The sequence below is a fragment of the Drosophila persimilis genome, unplaced genomic scaffold (assembly GCF_003286085.1).
Source record: "Drosophila persimilis strain 14011-0111.01,24,50 unplaced genomic scaffold, DperRS2 tig00000002-arrow-pilon, whole genome shotgun sequence".
NCBI classification, from domain to species: Eukaryota; Metazoa; Arthropoda; class Insecta; order Diptera; family Drosophilidae; genus Drosophila; species Drosophila persimilis.
The window spans coordinates 4,444,960-4,451,377 of record NW_020825289.1 but is presented as its reverse complement, the minus strand read 5'-3'; the positions used below and the strand labels follow the sequence as shown (position 1 = coordinate 4,451,377).

The 6,418-nt window shown below is 35.8% G+C and overlaps 1 pseudogene; it reads left to right on the top strand.

Moving 5' to 3' along the window:
* Nucleotides 1–3,205: 3,205 nt before the first annotated feature.
* On the top strand, nt 3,206–3,756 carry LOC6589996 (annotated as a pseudogene).
* The last annotated feature ends 2,662 nt before the right edge of the window (nt 3,757–6,418 follow it).

Here is a 6,418-nt window from a genome sequence, read left to right as displayed (position 1 = left end):
AGGTGAACCAAACACACTGAACTTAAATGTAAACATTAGATTGGAGTGATGGCAAAAAGTCGATAGCTTTTGTTTTCATTTTTTTCGCCACTTTACCTTACATTTAAAAAAAAAATGTACATTTTACGTCATTTTGCGACATCACCTTTCACAACCCCACGTTTCCACACGCCAAGTGACCTTAGAATAACCTTGCGTCTAGACACTTTTTTAAATTTGAATTTTTTTCTTAAATCATTTTTTAATCATTTTTAATGCAAATGAACTAACCTGAACTTTGAAAATCGCTTCGGATCGTTAAAAAATAAATCTTTAATAACAATTTTATTGTGATTTTTTTTTGTTAAAAACTTAAAGTTGCAAAAAAACACGAGAAAATCGCGAAACTTCACTTAAATACGGCCACTTGACACAGGTTCTTTTTTTTACAAATCCGGAATCATTCCGGAAAACAGGCCCACAGCTTCTCCGTTATAAATATTTTTTTTTATTTAAAAAAAAAACGCTGATTTTTTTTTTGATTTTAATTTTTTTCCAAAAATTTTACAACACAAGACTCAGAGTTGCCACGTCGCTGGTGGTTTTTCTAACAGGGTGGTACCACCCTTTGGCAGTTCAAAGTTAACCGTTATAGCTTGGTAGAGTGGAACTAGTTCGTTGCTAGATGTGTTTATTTTTTTTATTTCATATTTTAAATCAAATCAAATATCGAAATCGGGTAATTTGATTTCCGATCATGAACGGAAACAATTACCTAAAACTTGGAATTTAGAGCAGTTCAGGGGAAAGATGTCGTGTTTTTGTCGTCGTCTCGGGATCTATTCCACATGGTACAAAAAGAAACCGTCGTGCCGACGCAGGTTTTTTTAATTTTCGCTATCTTAAATCGCACTTTAGTGCATCATTTATTCCAATGGATTGCATTTAAATCCCTGTCGCTCATTCACTTTTAAACAATTTCTATTTGGCGCGTATCCAGTCGATAGTATCGACATTAATTTGTAAGCCCTGGTTTAGTCAAAGTACAATCACTAACCATACAGTATATAGATGTGCCAGTTCATACAACGAAATTGTCACACACCGACTTGCGCTATCCGTACCCCAGAGTGACGTCATCATGAGAGATAGAGCGCAGAGAGAACATCTTTGCATGTGTTAGTACACACGCAATATGTTTCGACAAAAATATGTGATTGTATGTTTTTTCAGATTTTTTGAACTCTCTCAGGTCTGATCTGTTTTGCCACCAGCATGTTTTAGTGTATGGGTGCACATGCATTCTCACGTACTTTGCGTGTGTGTGTTTACTATTGCTGGGCGCTAGAACTGAAATTTGAGTTTGGTTCTTGTTTCGGGTCTTTTGATGGACTGACCTACCGCCACAAAATAAATGAAGAATGGGCAGGGGGTGGGGGGTATGGTACACTAGGGCGCGGGAAACAAAATAAAAGCTGTTATTTGTTTGATTTATACCACAAAATATAAAATATTGCAATAATATAATTACACATTTATTTCCTTATTTTAAACAGGTTGATTATAAATTATAAAAATTATGCAAAGGCGTCGGTTCTCGACTATATATAATAATATAATTGCACATTTATTTCCTTATCTTAAGCAGGTTGATTATAAATTATACAAATTATGCAAACGCCGTCGGTTCTCGACGTTTTTGTTTATTATAACTAAAACAATGATGTATGTATCTAAATATACAATATAAGAAAATATATATATGTATATACTTAAATAAATATGCATAAATATAAATGGAATTGGTTTTACATATATTTCAAATCAATTGTCAATCGCGCGCTTTCCGACGGGAATCTGCAAAGTACAAATTTAGATGCGGGTCGCACCTTGAATACTCTCATGGACAATACCCATAAATTTTCTAATTCAATTATAAAATATCTTATTTACATACATATGCACATAAATATTAAAGTTTATTACATTCGTATATTGCATAAGGGCTTTCAAAATTACTGCTGCCCGGTCAGCGTCGAGTCGGTGTGTCTCGAGAGAAAGAATACAAAAACAAAATATGAATCGTCTGCGTGCTGAAACCGTAGGGCAGCGTGGTCGCTGATGTCTTTGGCGCGGCACAGTGGGACTCAGCCGAAATAGTAAAAAAATTGTATGAGTGCTTTAGATAAATTCTAATAGAGAATTTTCCAATCGAATTTTCCCACTGTGCCGCTCCAAAGACATCGGCGATCCGCGACCACCGCTTCGACGGTGCTGAGGCTCGAGAGTCCAGAATTGCCGAACAGACGAAACCGATGGGCAGCGGGGTCGCGGTAGAGACGAAGTACAGGCGAAAAGGGAATTGAAACCCCGCGCGCTCCCTCGTGCCTTTTGGGTTCTAATGTTAGGACCCGCCATAGAACAGCTTTTTGGTCGCTCATGCAACATCTTGGTATTGTATAGTCTTTGGTATTGTATAGTCTTTGATATAAATAATCAACCTGCTTAAGATAAGGAAATAAATGTGTAATTATATTATTGCAATATTTTATATTTTGTGGTATAAATCAAACAAATAACAGCTTTTATTTTGTTTCCCGCGCCCTAGTGTACCATACCCCCCACCCCCTGCCCATTCTTCATTTATTTTGTGGCGGTAGGTCAGTCCATCAAAAGACCCGAAACAAGAACCAAACTCAAATTTCAGTTCTAGCGCCCAGCAATAGTAAACACACACACGCAAAGTACGTGAGAATGCATGTGCACCCATACACTAAAACATGCTGGTGGCAAAACAGATCAGACCTGAGAGAGTTCAAAAAATCTGAAAAAACATACAATCACATATTTTTGTCGAAACATATTGCGTGTGTACTAACACATGCAAAGATGTTCTCTCTGCGCTCTATCTCTCATGATGACGTCACTCTGGGGTACGGATAGCGCAAGTCGGTGTGTGACAATTTCGTTGTATGAACTGGCACATCTATATACTGTATGGTTAGTGGTACAATACAATGCGGGTACTTGAAAGCACTCGTACTGATAAGGTTTCAAAAAAATGTACATATATGAGTTTAAGAAGCTTTGGTTTGGCAATAAAAGTCAAGGATTTGTTCATGTAAAATGATGTCGGCCATTTGCTCAAACTGGTTTACAGGGTCGTTCTACAGCGGCAGTCCGAAAAGTGCAATAATATGTTTCTTCTAAACATTCTATTTTATTTTTAGCCATCAATATCTACAAGCCAACGGATGCCACGACAAATCCTTCTCTTATTTTGTCGGCGTCGTCCATGGAGCGATACCAGCCCTTGGTACAGAAGGCAGTGGATTATGGAATGAGCCAAAAAGGGTATAATTGAATACTTTATTGCTTATGCTTTGATTTGACTAAATTCCTCTGTCTATCATCAGTTCGTTGAATGATCAAGTTTCCAAGGCAATGGACTATTTGTGCGTGCTGTTTGGATCCGAGATTCTGAAGGTTGTTCCAGGAAGGGTGTCTACCGAAATAGACGCCCGACTGTCATTCGACACAAAGAACAGTGTGGAGAAGGCTTCGAAGCTGATCAAGCTGTAAAAATCCCTTGGCATAGACAAGGACCGAATTCTGATAAAGTTGGCATCCACTTGGGAAGGAATCAAGGCGGCCGAGATTTTGGAAAACGAGCATGGTGTTCACTGCAACCTGACCCTTCCAACTGATCCTGATCAGATTGTTAAGAAAACTGGCAGTCTAGTCTCTGAAAGAGAAGTAATTACATTACTAAACTAAGTAAACTAAGTAAATGATTCTATCTCACTCTACTCACATGGGATTTCGATCCAAACCAAAAACACTAAACTGAAATGTAAACAAATGAGCTTTTGTTTTCTTTACATTTACTTTACATTTAAAAAAAATATGCGACATGACCTTTCACTTTAACCCCACGTTTCCACACGCGTTTCCAACTTTGTTTCCACATGTGACCTTAAAATGACCTTGAGTCTGGACACGTTTTTTAAATTTGAATTTTTTTCTTTTTCTTCATTTTTTAATCATTTAAAATATGTTTCAAACAACATATAATTTTGTACTTGAATAATAATGAAAGTTTATAAATTTATGTTTTGACGACAGACTTTAAATTAGAATAAAGTTAGTTTGAGGTTGTCGCTGACTGTGGGTGGGCTTGACGATGATACGATTATTAAGTTAAAAAATAGCACTATTGAGAAATTACGTTAAAAGTGTGGCCGTACCGCCACCAAAAAGACCATCCAGTGTCTCTCAAACTGTCGCCGCTCTCAGCACAGTCACGGCACAAAATAAACGGCATGGCTAAATCAAGAAATTCTATGGGACATTTTAATCATCAAAGCCCAGGCTCCAATGAAGGCAGAAACTTTTAATGTCTCTCTTTTAAGGCTATCAGAACGAAATTATTTACTTTATCGTCCCCTTATGGAATGAGTATCGGGATCAGGATTTATACAGGAATCTAATCACGTCGAAGCGTCAAAGAAATATCAATTTTAGAAAATGTACATATGTATTAATTACGTTTTAAAACGTACATATCTTCATATTAGATGAACGGAATAGGGTATACAAACGGCCATACTATGGTTGACAGCAACAAGTCTTCAACATTGACATGACCACATTGCGACTGTTTTTTTGTTGATATTTTTTATTTAAACCTTATTTTAGTCAAAATAATATAAATACGAGTACTTAAAAGTTAATCTTGAATAAAATGTATTCATCAAAAGGACAAAACTATGTGACCAGGGCTGGGAATATATAAATTGAGCAATAGGAACGATTACTTTCTTATGTTTTTTTTTGCTTGACCTTTTTCGCTAAAACCTTTTTTAGGAAAAGTCCAATAAATGCACGTATTTAAAATAAATCAGTCACTTAGAAAATAGGTTTGTAAATTGGATAAAATGATCTGGCAGGGCTGAGAGATCTAGATAGCTAGTAATATCGGACGGAATATCAAAATTTATGAATTTTTTGAATCGGTAATGGCTCGGTTGACAACATTTAAATCCTTGTCGTTCACATTCAAAAAATTTATATTTGGCGCGCACCACTCGTAGTATCGATAACAGAACTTGAATCGGGTAAGGACCTCTTTCACACGGTTGACCACAATGAGACTCATTCCATACTTAATATTATGTACTTAAATTACTGTACTTGGATATCGAATATGCCCAATTATTGGCCATCCGGATATTCTGTCGCGGCCGTTTCCTGCCATCATGCTATTCAGCATGTTGGTCACTTTAACTACTATTACAATTGGTACTGATAAGTTAGTTTAAATATTTATTTGATGTACTCCTCATATAATATATCCATATAAACATTGTTTTTTTTTAAATAGACCGCCAAACTACGAAGCGGCTCAAACGGAACGACGCGATTTTTGATTTCGGTCAATGAAAATGGTCAAAAAATAAATGCGAAACATGTTGGAAAGGATATTATAGAATTGTACATTTGTTATCCCAGGCTAAAAAATGTAGTCTCTGTTTAAAGGATATTTCATTGTGCTCTTACAGAGACCATTGCTCAATCCATACAATTGCGGGCAACATTAACTTGTAAACCGTGTTTTAGACAAAATACAATAAATAAAAGCAATTAAAAGTAGTTAATATTGTAGAAAATTTATTCTTTAATGGGATAAAATTAAGTGGGCAAAGCTGAAAGATCTATATAGCTTGAAATATTCGACGGGAGATATTTTTGGCAATACCCGGTTCACAACAAATGAGTCCCATTCCATGTTGCTAATTCCATGTTCACATACCCTGGCGAAAATGGATGCTATAAAGTTGAGAAAATTTTTGTCATCCCGGCTATAATTAATGCAGAAACTAGTCAGTCTCTGTTTTAAACGATATTTTGCAATTATTATTTTTCTTAAAGAGACCAAGAACTGGTACTGGGATCATGATTCTACATTCTACAAGACATGTTCTTTATCAATTAAGTTTGAAAGCAGCTTGGAAAACAAGTACCATTATATAATATTAACGAAATAGGGTATACTCTGGTTGACAAGAAATGAGTCTGCAAATACCAGTAACATTGACGTCACAAGACTGCGACTGTTTTTTTTTGTTGAACATTTTTGTTGAAACCGTGTTTTTGTCAAAACAAAAAACATTCAAGTACTTAAAAGTAATTAATCTTGAACAAAACTGATTCAGCAATCATATAAAATTATTTGGGAAGAGCTGTAATATTCGCCGGAAGATCAAAAACCAGGAATTTGTTGTAATAACCGGTTGACAGCAATGATTCCCGGCAACACTAATTTTCATATCCTAGGGAAAAGGATATTATAGAATTGAGAAAATGTCCCAGGCTCCGTAAGTATCAGGATCGAGATAAACATATAGAAAATACTAATAATATACATGAATATGTCTAA